This window comes from Lagopus leucura, unplaced genomic scaffold (assembly GCF_019238085.1).
Source record: "Lagopus leucura isolate 7727_CA_CO unplaced genomic scaffold, USGS_WTPT01 Super-Scaffold_100008, whole genome shotgun sequence".
Taxonomy (NCBI): domain Eukaryota; kingdom Metazoa; phylum Chordata; class Aves; order Galliformes; family Phasianidae; genus Lagopus; species Lagopus leucura.
This window is the reverse complement of record NW_024962265.1, coordinates 19,359,661-19,381,321: the sequence shown is the minus strand read 5'-3', so window position 1 is coordinate 19,381,321 and position 21,661 is coordinate 19,359,661. Positions and strand designations below refer to the sequence as shown.

Below are 21,661 nucleotides of genomic sequence, written 5' to 3'. Positions count from 1 at the left end.
CTATACAGTGAATGATGCAAACCTGACCACTGTTTTCAAGAGGAATGTTTCATTCTTCGAACACTGGACTATAAACAAATGTTTCAGACCTGTGACATGGTGCTGTATGTCACGACTCCCAAACTGCCTTTTCATTTTGCGCGCAGTCTCTCTGCATTACCAACCATAAGTACCTGAGGTCAGATAGTTATTTTTTGTTCTTATTAGAGCTTATATTTGTGTTTGCTTTCCAAGGAAAGCCTGCAAGTACCTAGATGGATTTGGTGTTTTAAGAATTGCCTGTAAATATGTAAAAGGTTATTACTCTGCAGATTTAGTATCCACAATCTTCCATTTCTGCTAGATTTCTCAGGCCAAGGGCTATAGCTACGGTTAAAATGCCATGGTAGAAACCTTGCTTTTAACCCAATATGTGGCTGTGTTATTCAGATCAGTGTGAAGGCAACCACGTTGTGTAATATTGTCGTCTCATTAGGTAATCAGTTGACCAGGTACTTCATTACTTACAAATCCATTGTAGAGAAAAATCACAGCAGTAACACCAAACTTAAAATCAAGCATCTATATATTTCGATGAGTGACTTCTGAAAGCAGGCCAGACAGAAGCAATTTGCACGTTGAAATGTGACAAGCTCACAGTCTAGAATTTTAATCAATGAGGCATTTTAGCTCATCTCCATATATTATTTATGCTTGAAGACTAATATCAGAATGAAATATGGCAAACTTGATCTTCCCAAAGGAGAATTTGGGGAGAGTATATAAAGACTCAGTGTGATGAGGTTAGACACAGTGAGAAGCATTCTGCCCCATTACATTCTTAATCAAACTGGTTGTTTACATCAAAAGGTATTTTTGCTACCACCTTTGATTTAGTAGCAACCTCCCAAAATGCTGGCACTCTTCCAGTTTCTTGTATTAGACTTAAATTCCAGAGGTGAGAGCGCTGTTGAGCCTGCAGTGTTTTGTTTTATGGAAAGTAATTACTTTGCTGCTCTAATTTGTGAGGTGAACTGGCTGTTGCGTGAAGTAGTTGTGCTGCTCTCCACCACTTTCCTGGTGTCAGAGAACCTTCCTTGCCTCCATCGCCTTTCACAGTGCTCTGATCAAAGTAAAATGAATTGTGTCACTGTGTACATTCCCAAAATGTCCAGAGGGGTATGCATGTTGCATAGAACAGGTTCATCTTCTTAAAAGTACCAAGATGACCGTCATATTGCATGTAGTTGTCATCTATCATTGCCTGTACTTCTACCACACATTATATAATATACACTTGAACGTATCGTTTTCTAAACTTGATCAACAAATACGACCACAAATATAATAAAAAGAAATTTCATACATGCTAAAAAGAAATCTGCATTCATGAAAGGAACACTGAGATCGCTGGAAACTTCAAAGATGAATTTAAGAGGCAGAGAATGATTGACTTGTATTAATGGGGGGAAAACTTTATTCCCAGCTGGAGAGGAAACAGCACTGGCAGAAAATCTTTGAAGCATCTGTTCATAACAGAACAATCTAGTCTTTGGGATTCTGTTAAATGAATTAAAATCAGTTTCCTTTCTCTTAACTTGCTGAATTAACAATAGGAGAAAAACAGCATTAAGACAGAATTTTAAGAGTTTTGACTCGGTTAGTTCTTTCTAAATGGATAAACTTTATTTTGGCTGGTGTTGAAAAAGTAACTCACTACAAATAAGTAATTCAAAACGAAGAAGGGGTTTTTGCTTGTAAAAAGTTCAACTGCATTATTTAAATACATTCCATACATTTTTCTCTCCAGAGAGCAGGGAGGGAAGAAGTAGTACCATAGCTGTTCTCTCAAGTGTGGTTAGAAATCTCTTAAACATTATTATTAATCCAGGAAAGAGGTGGAAGGTTGAGGTAATTTTAAATTTCCCAATGTTTTACCTGAGAATTCAGGCTATTTCAGACAGCCTTCAGAGGAAAATGGGTTGTAAGCAGCAAAACTGCTAGAGCCACGTGTGTGGTTTGGTGCTAGTAAGGAGAAAAACTTGCTGATGGTATTTGTATTTATCACGGTGAATAATTGATAATCATTGATAAATCACTTGAGCTGATGGTCAGCTTGTACCTTCTTCCATGGGCATTTGTGTGTAATTGTGGGTGAATGTAGCTGCTTCAGTGAATCGTCTGGCGCTGTCTCTTATTTATATCATAGCCTGCATAACTGGTATTACGCCCCTTAAAAGAAGTGATTATAATTGTCACAATACAAATAACGTAACAGATTGGTTTCTTTTTATAATCAGCAGTTCGCAGTGATGATTGGGTGTGCTGCTTTATAGATTTACCTCAAATGGGCACACACACATCTGAAAAGTAAGTAGGATTTTTAAGGGCCTCATAACTCTGTATGCATTCAGATCGTTTTGTAAACTGCATTAATACTTTATGTAATTCTTCTCACAGTGCTCCCCTGGGATTTATGGAGACAGTAATTACACGGTAAACATATACTCATTATTGGAATCACTTGTTGCAGCTTAGCAGTGTCCGTGCAGATTTGTCACCTCAGTCTAAGGGATTATGTGAGCTTAATTTTTAGGTTCTCAGTCTGCCACCCATCACAGTCGCTAAGCTCTGCTGTGGAAACAAAGGATAGGTTGAGGAGTCTGTAAGGTAAACTGTCTCTATTAAACAGATGACAGGTGCTAGGAGATATTGATGAAGCTGTCTGAAGAGTTTGTGATGGGCTTTTCCTGGATTATTTAAGACTTTTTTTTCTCTTCTGCGGTCTTGAAACAAGCCTTCTGTAAATCTGACTTCTGATGATTCTCTTGAGTGCTCTGTGATGTTTCATATCATGAAATGTGGTGAAAATCATTTTCTATTCACTTTCTCTAGAGTGCTTACAATTTGTTTGACCTTGATCATATCCTTCTGCATCTCCTTTGCAGCCTTGCATGCTAGACTACTTAGTCTTGTATCTAAAAGTCTGTTGATGTAAATGTTGCTGCACTTGTTGCAAATTTTTCTTCACTATGGCTTTTTTCAGGACATGGAACATACTTTGTGTATCAAATCTAGCTGAATATTTTAAGGAGAAGCAAGGTAATTACTTAGTCTCCAGTAAGTTTCTGTTTGCAGTAGTAAATCCTGAGGCCTCTCTCTCAAACTCTGCCTTTGTCTTCTGCAAATTTGCCTCAGCCAAGTTGTTTTGGTGTAAATCTGTGTGAGGAAGCACTCCCTTTCATGTTATCCTAATCCCATTTCCAACTGAGTGCTAAGCCAAGATGTAAGAAATGCTCTTTCCAAGGCACTTTAAAGGGACAACTCTCAGAGGTGGAGTTAGACTGCTGTAACTACACAGAGGGGCAGATTTTTTGCTTCCTGTTCTCCCATCTGATTAATCTGGGGATTCGGGAATAGTAATCAAAGCTAGAAAGAAGTGTGGGGCAGTTGTACCAGTGTACAATAGGCATATATTTCTTTAGCCTGTATGCAAAAATTCAGAGTCTGAAAATGGGTTTGTCCCTCATTTGGAAATTTTGATTCATAATGGCTCATTCAGGGAGTGCTTATATTTTTGTGAATTCAGTATGCTTCAGTGTTGTGAAAGAGTAGAAATAATTTAAAATAATACTTGGATTAAGGTTGTGTAATCTTTTCATTTGATTAATGAGCTTTCTAAGTTAGGAAAGTATCTACAGATATTCTTAAGGTGATTTTGATGCATTTCTGACTTGAAAAAAAAAGGATTTGAATTCAAAAATGTTCACATCTTTCTGTGAATGTATCTGAGCTAATATAAGAACAAAGATAGAATGTTCCCTGTCTGTGTTTTAACATCATTATTGTTAACAAGTTGAGAAAAATCTGGGTACAGATTGGGAAGCAGCATTCAGGAATGCCTAAGTTAATTATTATGATCATTAAGGCTGTTGGTAGTTGGACCCTGCAGTTCCTTTGCAGTTCTTGTAGATCTACCAGCCGTAGCTCTTCTGAAATTTCACATTTGCTTGGTAACAAACACTGAGAAAAGCCCTATTGTCAGGCAACTCAGAACAATGCAAATCTCGTCCTGAGAGAAGTGATATTTCATTACTTACTGCCTAGATAAGCTTGTAAAACAAATTTAATTACATGCAACAGACAGGCTGCTGACCTCCACTTAAAATCCCATGTACACAGAGTGACCCATGGGTCTGACCCGAGACTGCAAGAAAAAAAAAATGGCCTAAGTTGCCTCTTGTATGCCACCAAAGAGCTGCTGCACTTTGTGCTCTCCCTGGGGGAACAGATGAATTTGCTGCTTGTCCCACGGTCCTGACAGAGAAACCAAAAGAGAAATTCAACCAAGGTAGAAGTTGAGATGAGTCAAATTGCTTCTGACCACAAGAATACTGATTTCAGTGCTCGGCTGAACAAATAATGCTGTGCTTGATCTGCCAGTTCTTATATTCTCATATCCCCCTAAATGTTAATTACTTGTGACTTTGTTTTCATACTGTTGCGTAATGAGAAGCCTTCTGTTGAATTACAGTGATGAAGATGGATAGTTAAACTGCTGAAAGTCTCTCGTGACAAGGAATTGGATTTAAGTCTTCAAGTGTCTGTATGAGTTGGTTGTGCTTTTACTTTAGAGCGGTAGGATTGTATTGCATTACAGTTTATAATGAAATAAGCACAGCAGCCTATGAGGCACATCCCTATGGGCCATGCACAGTCCACTCACTCAGAGCTTGCTGTGGAATTGAGCTGAAAATGAGAGGAAGGTTGTTTGCAACTTGCAAAATAGATATGCAATATCTTTTTAGGGAATTAAGTAAGCAAATGCTTCCTGGAAAGTGCATTGTGTACAGAAGTGGAATGAAAACCTTGCCACAAATGCCAGAGAAAAGCGAAGTCCTCAGGAGAGTGGCCTGGGAGCAGGATTACATTGTTGCAGAGATACACAGATAGCAGCAGATAGTTGCAAACAGGCTTCTGTGCTTTTTGCCATTGTTTTTCTCTGACGTTCAGACCTCCAGCCAATTCCAGAAGGCTTCCACTGCCCAGCCCAGGTGGATGCAGCTGGGCAAGCTGCAGCTTTTACCCCTTTGAGGAGAGGTTTTGACCCTGTGCTGAAACTGCAGCCCACAGCGGGGTCTGTCAAGAGGACATCTGCTGGGCTGCTGCTTTTTGCCATGCAGTGGGGAGACGTAAACAGCCACCAACTGCAGTTTATGTTACAACAAGGCTCTATCATAAATGCTGGCCAACCTCAGTTTATACTGAATCAATGTACAGAGCTTACTATTACATTTTGGTATGAAATTACCCAGCGATGTATGCCTAGCCTGAAAGATGAGAGCTGCACGCTGGTGTCTTAGATGTTTGCCTGTCCTTGTAACTAACTGCATTCCAGGAATGCATATACAGTGAAAAAGAGATACAGCTCAGTGAGGTACCATTGGAAGCACTAGCATACTAGCACACCTGTGCATAAACAAAGGAAAAATATGTGTATTATAAAGAAATACATATAAATACAAGAAACTGCAGCCTTTTCTCATCATCGTGTAGTGTGTCTGTGTCCTTGTATGTATGTGTTCCCCGTAAAACACAGTTTTCTTTTCCCCATGTTAAAATGTTGATCAGAGCTCCCTGTACTTCGCTACCGAAGACAGAGATGTGTGTTATTGAGAAACCAAATTGAACAATAAAATATATATTCCTCACAGGGAAGTTAAGGAACTTTATAGATCATCCTCTGCAGAGATTGCTCATTTTTACAAGGAGGCAAGAATAATTGTGGTGCTACTTACTGAGGGAAAATAACAAATCTGCTTCTCACAGAAACAAAGTTAGATGGACTTTCAGGGGAAAATAGTGCAGCAGGAATATACTGCTACCATTTTTGAAAGCCATACATGGCAGACCAGTGCTGCACCTGAAAGTTTATGCTTGGTATATCCATAATTTTTGTATTTGCCTTTTATTTCTCTTTTTAACAAATTCAAATAAGCTCTGCAGAAGATTCTGCTGTCAAGACTGGGGAAGGTCATGCAACACCTTAATTTTCCAAATTACGGAATGTTCTGAAATGCTTGCAGAGGGATCCCAGTTCTCACTGAGGTAATTAGGAAGGCATGATGCAATTGTTTCTTGTTGAAGCAGAAGCCTTCCAAAGAACCGTGAGGACTCGCTCGTTGTTAAAGGTTGCTTAAACCCTCGGCCACGGGGCTTTTGTGTTGTATCCAAGTGGTTGGATCTCGGTGACAAACAGACTCACCAGACCCCAAGTTGCTGTGCTCACAGGGCTGCTGCTCAGCTGTCCTTTTCCGAATTCTTAGGAGGACCAAACACTGTACAAGGAATGTGAAGCTTATTTATTTTATTGCTACAAAGGATATAAATACCATTAACAGTCTTCTACTTAATGAATCAGAAACTATTTATTTTGGCCAGCCTACATGTTGTCGTTGTCCTGCTTCCTTCTGGAAAATTTTGGCCTGTACAAGAGTTCAATTGTAGGAGGAGCATCCTTGCTGACTGCTGAGAAGGGCAGTAAAAATCTGCAGAGCTATCTTCACTTGGGTTTTAGAAGGAAGTAGGTTATGAAGTTGGTGATTTGTGCTATATATTTCTTGCTGTTAGGATTGCAATCAATTTGCATTTTTTAAAGAACATAGTGAACTCGGTGTTCCCAGGTGCTGTAAATAGCGCTGCTCTGCTTCTATTTGCCTGCCCTCACTGCACATTGTATTTAGTGGTGCTGGTCCTTTCTCTATGAAAAATATTTTCAGAAAGTGTTGTTTTGGTTTTACTTCAGAAAAAGGAATGCTAACAGGGAAGTTTTCACAGGCTGTCCACGTAGAAAATGTCAATGAACATCTCATGTCTTTTCTCAGAAGCTTGCAATTATTGTTTTAGGCTTTGCTTTCTTTCCTGAATACATTTATCTTGAAACACCAATTGTTTGCTCTCCTCGCAGCTACTTTCACCCTTTTGACTACTGAGGCATAGGAAGGATGTGTTACAGCCATCCAAATGCAGATGCAATATTCACTTGTTCTGTTAACATTTCCTTTGTCGTCTTTATAGATATGTACACCGAATCTTCCATGGGAGCGGGAAGGTATTATTCCTCCTACCAAGTAAACAGAAGTTGCGCATTTTTTCTTTCCCTTAAAAAAGCACAAAAGACTTGTTGAACCGTGTCTTCCCCAAAGCGTGCATGGCCAGTCCTTTAAAAACCATTTTGTGGCAGCATAGATGCAAGCATTTCTGTGCTACCTCTGCACACATCAGTAGCTGAGCTAAAAACCTGACCTGAATAGATATGTGCCAGAACTGTGCCACCAAAGATTGGGGCTAAATAGTGGAAACAGATGAGGGCTTTCATTATCTGTTTTCTTTCTTTGTTCTTTTAATAAATCTTAATTTACTCTAATATCATTACCTCTCGATTACCCAAAAGCTTCTTTAACTGCACCATTACTGACAAATACTGGAAATTGTAGAGAGGCATAACTAACTAAATAAACACATGTAATTAAAGCAGTGGAAGATCTGTGCTCCTTCTCGTATAGGATATTATGGCATGAAATATCTTTGCAGGCACATTTCATCTCTTTTTTTACCTCGTGCTCAAAGCAGATTCTCCAGCAGCAAGCTTGTATTTGTTATTGATTTTGTTTAATTTCAACTTTGGACCCAAGCTGTTTAAACAGATTACTCCCTGCTTTTATCTGAGTCCACTTCCTCGTGCTTTCATCAAAGCAAAAGAGATTATTTGACTTTCTGTCTCCTAATGCAGTATTGCACGAGAGTCATATGCTGTGACAGCGATGCGTTTGCAGCAAGGAATGGCCATGCTGTTTGCACGCAAGTTCCTTGTAATTGTTCCCTGGCAAAGCAAAAGCATCTCTTTCTTATTTATTTGGAGGATATTTATTTATTCATTACAATAATATTTATTCTCTAACTGAAGCTAATAGATTTCAGCACAAGATTAGGTGAGGCTATGTTTGAAGGATCGTAATAATGTACGGTCATGACATGTGTGTACCCTGGCAGTAATGCTTTGCCTTAAGCAAGAGATTCTTTGCTGGACATGCAGTGTTTGTGAGCTGGTTAATACTTGGCAAGAGGAGGACACCTCTTCAGACTGACTTGTAGTGCAATTCTGAGAATTCAATAGGTTTTCTTCTATGATCCCTTTGCATAATATTTATGAGAAAATTAAGGTTGAAGTAGTGCATCAACTACCTTCTCAGTTGAATCTATGGAAAATACTTGGAAGTATTTCTGATAGTTCCGATAGGAACATACAGAAATCCATCCGAATTTATGTTTCAGTGTTGCAGGAACAGGTGGCTGAGAGGTGTAGAATACAGGTCCCCTCACTCAGGGTAACAGGCACAATCAATATGGACAGCAGCAGATGCTATAGAGTCACAACATCGTCAGCGCCTGTAGCGCTGGCAGGTTGCACTTGCATCTGTTTCTCTAGGCTTTCTTTGTGCTCCAGGTTGAATAGGTGAGGTGGTAAAAACACTTTCCGCAGGTTCTGAAAACACTTTTTCCTAAGGAGGATATATTCTGCCCTCATTTAAGATGTGGAAAGAGAACTTCAAACAGCAGCAAATGACAGCTCTGAAACACAATCCCAATTCACAGTTGAGCAACCAGAGAAACCCTTCCAGGACTTTCACACAGAAGGCATATGACTCCTTGTGAGCCATGCAGATGTATTAACTGCTTGTTGCATTTGGATGTTCCTTTGCATTGTTTCTGTTTTGAACAAACAGTGTTTTACATTGAGGCCTCGGTCATCGCAGGCTCTGTCCTTAACATGGAGAGAGCAGAGTTACAGGTGATCTCAGCTCTTTGCATAAACCACAGAAGCCCACCACAAAGTCCTCCTTCGAATGTGGGTCAGGGATACCTCCCAGAGAGAGGGACCTGGACAGGGCCCAAGTGAAGGAGGAAAGCACCCAGCAACAGCAGTCACAATGCACTCAGGAATGGCAAAGGAATAAAAGCATTCTTGCCTGTTTAAATTTTTCATGTTGTTAGCTGCTTAAAAAGAGCTGCTGGAAATGATTGTGGCACTTGAAACTATTGAAGAAGTGGTTTGGATACAACTGAAACTCAAATATTAATTGATTGCATTTCCGTGGGAAAATCAGTGCAAGGCTGAAGCTACTGTACTTCTAAACGATTGCATCTCTAGGCCATTGCTAAGCTGTTTAAAGCCTAACCTCTGGACATACTACAGTCTTATTTGCAACCTTAAACCAGCTGTGCAAATAATTCTCTACTGGAAAAGGTCTGTTGCAACATTTGTGCAGGTATTAGCACCAACGCACTTGTAATAGTAAATTATTTTTTCATAATTATGTATTTCAAAGGCAAGATACAGATTTTAAAACACTAACCCTAAAATTAGAATGTTAGTCCTAACATGGCTCCTGAATTCACAGAATGGCTGAGGTTTGCAGGGACCTCTGGGTCTGTTTTTCCAGCCTCGCTCCAGCAGGAACACCCAGAACAGGGTGCCCAGGCCCACATCCAGGCATTTGAAGATCTCCATGGAGGAGACTCCACAGCCTCTTGGTAACCTGTGCACCATCACCTGCACAGCACAGAAGAGCTTTCTCATGTTCAGATGACACTTCTTGTGTTCCAGTTTGTGCCCATTGCCTCTTATCCTGGACATAATAGACATTGATGAGTTCTCCCCAGTTCTCCTCTTCTCCAGGCTGAACAGGCTTCAGCTCACTCAACCTTTCCTCAGAGGAGAGCTGCTCCAGTCCCATCATCGTCTTGTGGCCCTACATTGGACTCTTTTCAGGATATCCGTGTATCTTTTGTCTTGGAGAGCCCATAATTGGACACAGTACTCCAGGAGTGCTGAATAGAGGGGAAAGGTCTCTCTTCAACCTGATGGCAGTGCTTTGCTTTACACAGCACGATACTATCAGCTTTTTTTTTTTTTTTTTTGTAGCAAGGGCACACGGCTGGCTCACGTTCAACTAGTCGTCCACCAAGCCCCTCTTTTCTGCAGAGTTGCTTTCTAGATGGTCCCAGGCATGTCCTGATGCTTGGGCTTGTTCCTCTCCAGATGCAGGACTTTGCACTTCTCCTTGTTGAATTTATTGAGGTTTAATTGCTGTTATTTTGGAAAAAGAACAAGTTTGGAAGTGGTCAAGGTTTTTACTGGCCAAATTAGAATTGATTCAGTTAATCCCAAGTAACCTGTGTTAACACTCCCTAACGCTTCTGTTTACTGAGGGTTTTTGCATGTAAGCTAAGAATGAGGAAAGAATGGACCTGCAAGGCTTTTCCTGTGAGTATTGAGGGTTTATATATTTTTGGTGTTTTTTCATGACACTTAGTAGTGGAATTATCATGAATAGTGATTACATAATTATCTGAGTTGACTCATTTTATGATACAGCAGCCTACCTTTCTTTTTTTTGGTAAAAATATACTCCCAAGTGTAAGCCTTTCTCTATCATGAATGCCTTGAATTTTATTAAAATCTGACCTCATTTAAGTACACCGTTAGTATTAAAATAGTACATCCTAAATCTCAATCACTTAGAAATTGTCTGTGCCTAAGAAGATGAAATGAGAAACTCACCAATTAGTATGAAAGTCTGAGTAGAGCAGAAAGTGACTTCAAAGAACTTGATTATATATTTTGGGTTTTTTTATATATATCTTTTTTTTTTTTTCTGAAGTACTTCCAATTTGTAGAAAACTTTAAACACTTTTTTAGCACAATATTGGAACACATGAAGTTTCTTTATTATTGGTGTGCAAACCAAAAGTAAAAAGAACATTTAGAATCATTTTAAAACAAAAAAAAATCTGTTTAGTTTTTAAAGATGAAAGGACTGAAAATGCGAAGTCTTTGTCTGCTGGCACTCTTCTGCTGAGCTATTGCTTTCTTTAACATACGCTGTAGGCTGGTGTTTTATCCAGCATTTCATCATATTACCCAATCTTTTTTTGAAGGGCAAGCCTTTTAATAATGTTTTGTGTCTATGTCAGATCGTCTCTACTTGTTTTTGTGGGATGTTTGGGCCCATCTTGTGATCAGATGGTATCAAACACCTTGTACAGAGCTCAATAAAGCTCTAATTCCCCACCTCCATCAAGCTCAAGAGACTGAAACCTCCTCTGCAGAAAGCTCCCACCATCACGTGAGGGGCATCCCTGACAGGAGCTGGTTTAGTCCCTTGGTTATATCTAGTAGTAGCTGGCATTTTCAGCTTCAGCTCCTCCTGATTTGTGTTTACAACATCTGGCTACCAAAAATGTTTTAATAAAATAGCATTAGAATGGAGAGTCACATGCTGCATAATGGCTAGCACAGAAAGAAAGCAAACATTGTATGCTCTTGTGTGCAATGTCCTTGTGCTGTACTCTGATGCAGTTTTAAGTTTGGGTAGTTTGGGTGATTTTTTTTTCTTTTCACATTTCCTAATTTCTGCAGAAATTTAAGCAACGCTGGGGCTTGTTTTGGCCATTGTGCAAGGGGCACTTAATGAGTATTTCAGACTTAAAGCTTTTGATTATACCACCATATAACGATGATGTCAGTAGGATGTCTTATCACTGCTAAATGTCCTGCACATCAAAGCAAATGGCATATTTTTGTATCACCACATGTATAAATATTGGTGCAGTGATGGCAGTTTCCAAAGTAAGTGCCAGTGGAAAAAAAAAGTGTATAAAAAACCACTTTGGAGCTGTAGGTCCAAAAATGCATAGTAAGGCAAAAACGTGGATAAACCATTCCAGTGGTGAGGGTATAAGTGAGAAACAGACTGGGGAGCATACCTACGGTCTCAAACTCAGCTGTGGGAGAAGGAGGAAGCCCAGATGTATTTCTTTAAAAAGGAGAGGAAAACCTAACTCTCTTCCATCTCATGCCCCATCAAATTCCTCACCCCTTTCCTTTTTTAAACCTCCACAATTGTTGGAAATTATTATTTTATGAAAAAATGCAAATGCAATTATATGTAATGAGCAAATTATGTAATTTGCAAAGGCAGAATAAAAGACATTATTGAAATCAAAAAATCACTTTTCTATCAACTCCAATGTGTTTTCCCCATATCTCCAAAGTGGCAGGGAGTGAGGTGAGCATGAAAAAGCTGCTGCTGCTGTTCCCAGCTGTGGATGTGTCAATGGAGATAAATTTCAGTGCCTTTCTGGAGTATCGGTTTGTGTGCACCTTACATTCTGCTTCACCAAAAACAAACCCTTCCAAGGTGTTGTCTGTTCCCTCAGCTAGCTTTGGAGATTTTGCAACGTGTTTGTACAGTGAGATTGAAGGCCTATGAGACTAAATAAAAACAGCCACAGCTGCTGTAAAGGGCCACTTCTCTTTGCCTTCCTTTTGGAGGAGCAGAGGTCAGGGGTATACATGCATTTTTGTCGTCATCCAGGCCTCTGGGCTGCACAGGAGCTGCTGGAAGACAGAATTCCTCCTTGACTCACTCCTTTTTTTGTGTCCTGCTAAAAGCTGCTTTTGCTCACAAATTGCTCTTGCTTATTTGGTTTTGTGTGAATGCCTATGAGATCCTCCTGGTTCCCTGGTTCCTCCAGGGTAGGGCCCTGCACGCTCTTCTGTGCTGCGCTTCACGTTGTGCAAGTTACCTCAGGGTTATTGTAAAAGCAGTTTTCAGTTAAGTAACTGAATATGAGAAACTTTAAATAAAATGCCTTTGGAAACAGTAAATGACAAAGTTCTCTGAATGTGGTTTATGAGAGCCTTGCAGCCCAATCTCCTAAAAGAAGCGCCCACAATCTGGCTTTATAGCTGATACACAACTAGTTGGCAGACAAAAGCCTGGCTAGGATTTCAATTTACAACCTATGATACATAGAGTTCTCTCTTCCTTGTAATGCTTTAAACTGAAATTGAATTTTAAATTAACTTGACACTGTGCTATTTTCAAGCCAGATAAATAACCATGTTCCTTTTCTCTCCTTTCATAATATATTTGATATCTTACTATGGAACGTATTTCCTGAATTGATATTAATATTACACCTTTGCCTATCCTTATTTTCCTTAGAAAAAGTGTGAAACATAACTGCCTTACTGTAAGAAGTATTGTTTGTGCTTTGACAATTACACGGGTTTGTGGCTTAAGAATTTTGCAGCTTTAGTTTTGTTCACTGTAAAAATCTGTTTTATTCCTTTGCTTTTTCATATAACGTTGATCAAACACTGGCCTTCAGAGTGACGTTTCCTTAGCTTGCATGTGTGTGATTTCCATTTGTTTTAATTCATCAGAGGGCCACGTTCTTCACTTTTGTACCCCATTTGCACCATGACTCAATGTCTCAATTCCCCCAGCTATGGATTTGGGAGTGGAATTACTTCTCTGAAGGTTGGGTGCTTTAAGCTGCTGGATTCACAGAGTACAGGTGTAAGTGATTGTGTAACATGGCAGGTAGTCACAAATGTGGTCAGTGGTTAATCTGAAATCTGATAGCATAATCCTCTTTAACTTCTGATAGATCATACAGCCAGGAAGAATATTGCAAAAGAGCTGCCTTGTACAAGGAAAAAAAAACAAACAAACCAAGACGGGATTTTTTTCTAAGTATTTTAAAAGAAAAGCAAATACCCACATTTCTGAATGTATATATACTTTGTGGAAAGGAAGACTTCTACTGTAGAATTGTTTTGTTTGGTTTTCTCTAATTTTCATGCTTGTACATGAACAAAACATTCTTATAAAACTGTTCATGGATCTTATACTGAAGGACAGACAGTGACATAAGTCACGGTGTTTTGGCATGCTGGGTGTAATTTATTTCTCCTGTTCCTGGTAAAGAATCAGGCTAGCACCACTGGTCAGTGTATGTACCTTGAAAATAAGATATCAGAGTGCATCCTCCCTCCCTCCCTCCTGCCTCAGGAAGATGTTCATTGAACAGTTTCCTTTTCATACTGTTTTGCTTCTCGCAAGGCATTAGCATTCTTGGAAGAATTTCACAGGCCCTGAGGCTTTGGTAATGATCAAGACAGGCAGAAGGAAAAATTACCAAACACATCCCCTGGTAGGCTGAGGGGTGGAATTTTAACAAGGGGCTTTCACGACCATTGTTTTTCTTGTTCACTCTTTCGCTATTCCTTCGCTAGCCAATACACTAGGACTCGAGAGCCTAACTCAACACTGTTTTTATTAACAAACATAATGAAACAATATTCTGAGTATTTTGTTTCTTTGACTATACTGATGAGGGAGAAAAAGAAACTCTGTCTTAACTAGGACAAGAAGTTATGCAGAACTGCCTGACTTGGACACAAATTCTCTTCGGTACAGGAATGCCACACGAAATTGGAAACTTCTAAGCCAAACAACAAAGCCTGAGCTCCGTTGCTTTTCAGCGTCTTGTGTTTCTGTCATCTCTCCACTCCCTTACCACTGAGGTATTCCACTCCCCTGAGGTATTCAAATGGAAGGATTGCTTCGAAGGTATTTAAACAAAGAAGGCATTCGGCAGCAGATGAGACTTCCTGGAATCAAAAGTGTTTTCACATGCTCGGATCTTTCCCCAGAATGTAACTCACCATGCAGGAGAAGAAGTCCTGCTTAGTACTCTTTGAATTTAGTGGTCATCTTGGTGGGCAGTGGCAGTGTGCATCTCTGGGGTGTGCACATGTGTATATTTAGGCATGTTTGTTTGAGTCTCAGCCAAGATATATGCCAAAAAGATTACACTTTATCTTTCATCCTGGGGAGAGGAGAGCCTAAATGGGTTTATCATGGGGTTTTCATTCACTCTGTCATTTCTCCCTTCTTTATCTTTCATTGCTAGACTTCTAATTTCTCCAGACAGCAGCGCACACCCCTGCAGCTGGCCCTGCATAATGATTCCCTCCTCCCTGACTGACATGAGGGTGGATGCATAAATCTCATGCCGTCAGGGTGCCTCCTTCGGCAGACACTCTTCCCTCTCCCCCCTTGAAAAATATCTGTCCCCTCTGCAGCACTCTCATTTACCACCTACCAGTGCTTCCCACTGAGCCAAGATGCTGCCTGTGACCATTATCCAGCCTATGCTAAACACTGGGAAACGGTTCTTTTCTGACAAAAACTGCAACCATTTTTTTCTTTTCCTAATGACAATTATTAGTGTAAATTGGAGCGCCTTTAGCGATTGTATTTGACACAAACATTATCCCATAAGGCAACTAACTCCTGTGAATAGCAAGAGCTGAGTAATGGCTTGTATTAGGAGCTGGAGCACTGGAGAAACAAGAATTTCAATGGAAACACTGGTCTTTAAGAGGTCTTAAGTTGGAGATCTCCATGTTCTCTGAGGCTCTGCATTAATTTAAAGTGATTCCTTTGAACCACTTTGAACCACTGAGTAAGGGTAGAGCTGTCAAATCTTGGGCTTCCCAGCTGCTGAATTCATCCAACATTTTGGCAGCTTATAAATCAAAGGGGACTTGAGAACTGTTTACAAAGTATTGTTTTGAAATCTCTCTTCCTAAGTCCTCCGTCCTCACTTCTGAGGGGGTGAAATATAACATCTGACTAAAAATCAAGGATAGTTCAAAGGGCAGGAATCTCTGTTCCTGTCTTCGAGATGAAAGCAGGCACTGGATGAATATGCAATATCAGACTTTTCTAGCAGCAGAGGGCTTCATAAAGGTCAGCATTTCTTCCAAGAGTGGCCACACAAGGTATGAGAATGCTTCAGTAGGTGTTCAGTGCTAGCTTGTCTGGTATTTGTAGTCAGTTGCTTTGCGAATTAAATGATATTTTCTCCAATTACAAGTATTTGACTGTTTCTTTGCTGCTATCCTTATGATGATTCATATTGCAGTTATTTTAAAGAGGCAGATAAACTGCAGTTGTTTATATACAAACAGAATATGGCATTGGATGCCAGAAACCAATCTCACTAATATTTGGCTGGCTAGGTTGCATCGTCGTTTCATGTTTTGGCTATCAGAGACAGCAAGCTTAAGATTAATTGAAATGAGTTTCTTTCTTTCCAAGTGTGCTCAATGCCAGAGATATTTTCTCCTCTGTAAATGCTGGCAATTGATTATAAAATGTCAGAGGTGTTAGCAGTGTCAGTGACCTTCATCTAGCCAGCCAGAATAATAGCTGAGACTTGCTTTAGGGCACGCTGTAGTCACTGGCAGGTGATTGTGGATTATAAGTGTAATGGTGCTTATTCCCTTAAATTTATTTGAAAAATGGCACTGAACACAAAAAAATAATAATGCTGTACTCTTCATGATCTTCTGGGTAAGCCTGGAAGGTGTGAGCAGCCTGGTCTGTGCCCTTTGCTGAGGAGTGAACAAAGCATCTTCCCTGCTGCTGTCTGTGGGCCAGTCTGTGAGCTGGTGTCTCTCCCATGTGCTCTGAGGCACTCTGTGTTCTTGGAAGTGCTACTGATGTGATTTGACCTGCATCCTTGCCACAGACCTACATGCCAGCTGCGCGTACAGCTCTCCTCGGGATTCCTAAATTTGACTTAGCTCCTCAACTGCTCTCACTAATATAATGAGCTTCGAAGCAAACGATAGGGAAGGTATTGAAGAAAAAATCCTCTGTTTCAAACAGTTCTTTTTAGACTCTGAGGCAAAGGCTCAACTTTAAAACAGGTGATGATGTTTTTTCTTTGAAATCATGTTGTTACAATAAAGCTGCAAATGTGCTGTATTGTGCCTGTGATTTTTGAAAAATGAAGGAAGAAAGGATGTGCATCTCCCTCCTGGTTAGTCCCAGCCTAGTGCTGTGTTGCGGGTGTTTGTCCTTTCTTGCCTCGGTGGCTTCAGCAGCAGTGATGGAGTTGGATGGGCAGTGTGTGTGGTGCTGGGACTAGGAGGGGAAGTATTTGAAATTCCTGAACGGAAACAAAGAGAAAGATAGAAAAGATGAGTATTAAGCTGTGAAGAGCAACACAAATTAGGCTGAACTTGAGGAGAACTTCCTCTGTGGCTTCTTCCATCTTAATGGTAGAAAAAATTATATTCTAATGTCTTGTCTTTATCGTGTCTTAGGGCTGGAATTCCTGAATTTTAATCCTTGGATAGCCTATCTTTTAGGTTATGTTTTTATTCCTCTCCGATGAGAGCTGGTACACAAAGAAACGGAACTTTTTGTATTACATGCCTTGGGTCAAGTATTATTCAAAATGCATACATATGATTAAGGATTTGGGAGAAAAAAAGTCACGAGCAAGTTGTCATCTGTGGGTCTCTTTGAAAAGTCAGCTCTTTGCTGCTCAGGAAGCCTGCCGACCAGTTCTGTGGTTCAGCCTGTGAAGGTCACCATGAGTCGGGCAGAGGTGCAGGAGCTGTGGGCTGTGCGACCCCAGTTCCTCGGGAACCGTAGGCAGGGAAGGGTGTGAGGTGTGCAATCCCACTCCTTCTGCTGTAAATGGTTGTGACAGTTGTCACAACCCAGGTGACACTGGAGCTCGAGATGACTTTAAAAACTGTCCTGACTTCAGAATCACAGATAGAAAATGTATTCCTGTGAATGTGGCAGTTCTACAGTAAATAAATACTGGCCCATTTTTCCCCCAGGCTCTTTCTCAGCACTGCCCAAGTGAGGGCCTACGATCTGTTCTCTTAGTTTTCTTACAGTGCTAGTTTTCTCTAAACGTGTTAAAGGCCTTTGAGTTTATGACACCTGAGAAGATACTTCTGCTAATTTAAGATTAAATATACCTCCTTAAGAGATTTCATATGTAAAATTTTGATGGAATTGGACTGCCGGAACAAGGAGTTCAGAAAAAAATCACAGGATAACTTAGATTGGGAAAGGTCTACTGGAGGACATACGGTCCCACAAGGCCAAGTTGCTAAGAACACAGCATAGTATTTGGCGGCCTGGAAACTTAAGCACATGGTGGAGAGTGAGATTTTTGATAGAGAAAAAATGGAACTGTAATGTGTCTCCTTTGTCTTCACCTTTCAGAAGAGAAAAAAGGAGGGAGACAGGGGAAAAAATTCTTTTCTATGCATTCCCCTTTATTTTTAAATGGAAATAAAATTTTCATCAGGCTAAGTCTTACTTTCCATACTCAATTATTCCCCAGAAAGTTGAAATAAGTATAGATGTAGGCTTTTCAAGAATATGCTCCTGGAATTTAATTTCTGAAGTGAAAAGAAACTGCAAGGTGACATTGCTTTTAAAAATTGAGACTTAATAAAGGGCTTCATTTAGGCATCCATCCTTGAAAATGGATGGTGAACTACGTAGGGCTTGGGAGGGAAAAGGGGGAAAAAAGGAACACAAGAGAATGAGAGTAGATGAAAGTACAAGGTAATTTAAGTCTTTGTTTAATGCCTCTGTTTGAAATTAGCACTGGTTTATTTGGTCGGCCAAGCATTGACAGCTCAAAGTCAAATTCTTATCATAAAGTGTTCTTGCCACAGATGATGTCTAAGTAAGTTTATTGTGGACTTATCATTATCTTCAAGAAACATGACCCTTCCAAGGGAGAGCTAGAATGCTTTGTAAATAGCTTTCAAGGGCTCTGCATTTTCCCAAGATGTGTTGAGAGGGCACCTCTGCTTGGGAAAGGCCAAGTGAGAACCATGCTTATTGACAGCAGCAGTGTTAATGGCTTTCCCTTTGTATAAGGCTATACTGAATCTCTAGCAGTCAGTGCAGATGTCCATCATTGGGTCTTGAAGCCGAAGCATTGCATGCTAAGATCATTTTCTGTTGTTCCAGTTGAGAAGACTGACGGTGACAGCACAGGGCTCAGGTCTGGGGCTGGCCTGGTACCTTCAGAGCACAGCTGGACACGATTAAACCCAGACACCACTGTGTCCCTCTTGAAGACCCGGCAGAAGTCAGCTCGTCTCTCCCAAGCAGGGGGTACACATGCAATTCTAATGTGAATTTTTTCAGGTAAGCTTGCTTTTTCTTTTAATACACTTGGCTTTTTTTAATGGGACATTATTGTTCTATTTTCCTCGGCAAATTTGTTGTTATTCTTCAAAACTTTCAAATGTTGCTGAAGCATATAATAAGTGTTTATTACTATTAATGGAGATAAAACTTTTAGGAGGCAATTTTGCAAGAGGCATTAAAGATTAGCAAAAAAAAAAAAAAAAAAAAAAAAAAAAAAAGAAAAGAAAAGAAAGAAGGAGCAGCTTGGCACAGGTTCTGTATTCATAAACCTATTTATAGCTGGTATGTTTGCTAGGAGAGCAGGTTTGTGCCGCTGCCAGCAAGATGCTCTGGCTGACTGCTGTGCTAGCGCTTGCCCTAATTTTGCACTTAGGTTCTGAGTCTCCCACTGGGACACTGAGCAGATGTGTGATTAAACTGAATCTTGAAGGTGTTCAGGTTTGACTGCATCTCTGTGGACAATCAGAGAGATTCGATCCAGTTCTTTTCCAGGACCTGTTCACATCGATTAGCCTACGTTGGCCTGACAGGATTCTCAGAAACTGGCTTGTAAAACCCCTTTGTCCAGCTAAGAGTTTTCTTTAAACTTAAGCATCCAAAGAGACCTGAAGTGAAGAATGACAGAGGGCTTACTCAAACATGGTCCTTGGTCTGTTCTTTAGCTGCTAATCAGTTTAAAACCATTTAGACTGCTTGTTGGGTACTGGTGACATTCCTGGAAGTGCTGCTGGAGTGCTCCTTCCAGTCTGGAACGAGGTTGGAGGGAAATGTGAAGCATTTCTCTGGAATTGTCTCTGCAGCTGAAACGTCAGCCTTCCACTACTGGTAATAATTATCCACGGACTATACTTTTGGGAAGGTAGCACTTAGCCTTTACAGAAAGAGAAACACGTGTCTCCTGTCTGACACTGAAGCGAAACAAAACAATGGGAGAGGAAAATAAAATTTGCAAAGAGCCTTGTTAAGAAAACCGAGTGTATAATATCATTTAGCTGGCAACTGGCTGCATGCCAGTTTGGGAGTAGTTTTTATTCTTTGGTTTTTGTTTTTTTACATGCTTCTTCTTTGTACGAAGTTTTTACTTTTGCTTGGAAACTATTGGGAAAGGGAGGGATCAAAATACAGCTTTACATGCATGTGAGCTGCAAAATGAATAACAATGAAGACAGCTGTTTTAAAACAAAAAAAATATTCCCTCCTACGCACATTCATTTATCTACCTAAAACCGTGATTTCTCAAAATGTAGGGGAAAGCATGAAAATAGCTATTTAAGCTCGCTTAGAAATATGCATGAAGGAAGACGAGTATCACTGAGGAATGTCCTGCGGAGGACGGGTGGATCTGCTAAAAAGGAATAATAGCAGAGCAGTTTCTGTAATTTTGCAATGAAATTTTAAATCAATTATGTGGATAACACAGGGTGTGCTCTGAGAATAGCCAGGAGCACTTTTCTGTGGGTGCAAAGGCCTCTGTGCCAGGATGGGGTGAGCGCTCCCACGACTGAGCCGTGTGTTTGGCCACGCGTCAGCTCCCTGCAGTCAGCCTTAGCGAGCTGCCTCCCCAATGGAAAAGGCTTCCAAAACTGCACAAAGGCTTGTCTGATAATACATGGCGTGTTTGTACGCCTGGCTGGGAGGTTTGATGTTCAAAATGGGCTTGGTCTTAGATTCTGCGATGATTAAACGTTTTGATAACTCGCATCATTATAATTTTCAAAGCCGATATTAGACTTTTACTGAAATTACTGCAAGTTCCTCATAACTGGACTGATGATAAAAGATGGTATTTCCTTTTCAAGAAGCCTTCACTGATCTGGTTGTTTCTTGAGGTCTGTTCCTTTGAAAGGAAGATTAGCATCCCTGTGCTTTTTAATAAAATGAACTGAGTACTAAAAGTCCACGGTCAGCAGTTTGGCTAGAACGCTGCGTGTGTGGCTCATTGCTCTACAGAACATGTAGGATATTGAATGTGGATATTAAATTCCTTCATTCCTCCATCACAAAGGAAATAGAAAATGCTCATATAAGAGGCAAAATAGTTTATGGAATTCTTCAGCACTGCCTTTCATGGTATGCAATTATAAACTTTGATGTGTGGGGATTGAGTGCTTCCTGGCATTAGCTGTGTGTACCTAAGTGTCGATTGGGTCGGGTGCTGTCTTACAACCATTTAAGTAACTACATAATGGTGCTCGAGAAAGGAAACAGAAACAGTGAGTTTTCTCCTAATTTTTCTCTTTTTTCTTTTCTTATTTTTTTTTTTCCTTTCAAGAAGCTTTCTTCAAACTTCATTAATCTTCAAAGTTTCCCCTTTTAAATGGGTGGCTGGCATATGCATTTTTGCAGACTCATTTCACGTCTCTGGAGTTGTTAAAGAGTGCAGCCGCAGCCCCAGCTCACTTGTATGGCAATGAACTTCCCATAGAAATGGGGCTTCTAATAAGTGGCATTGTGCTGGAAGGTGCTAATGACTGCCATCAATCAGAGGGCTGGTAAAAGTTGTTCCCCTCCTCCCCCCAGACTAAATGAGACTGCAATTAAATGCCCTTTTGTTGAGTGATAGCTGAGACAATAGAAATCAACGTCCAAAGCACAAACCCGAATGGCAAGTCTTAAGTATAAGCTAAGCCATGTGTCCCAAGCGATTGGCATGTTGATTTGCTTACAGCTGAGGGTGTATATGAAAGGAATAACCGGGAGCACAGGCAGCAGGGGAAGCTGTAATGCTCCTTGGAGTGCGGCCAGATCGCTGCACTTGTTGGGAAGGCCTCGCGGTGGGG

The 21,661-nt window shown here is 40.4% G+C and overlaps 1 protein-coding gene across 2 annotated transcripts in view; it reads left to right on the top strand.

The window, feature by feature from the left end:
* PLXNB2 (plexin B2) overlaps window positions 1-21,661 on the top strand; it is a 249,621-nt gene that overhangs the window by 57,916 nt on the left and 170,044 nt on the right. For both annotated transcript variants that reach the window (XM_042872395.1, XM_042872396.1), the window contains exon 3: window positions 18,699-18,878. The gene's annotated coding sequence lies outside the window, so the exon portion shown is untranslated. The remainder of the gene's footprint in view (window positions 1-18,698; window positions 18,879-21,661) is intronic.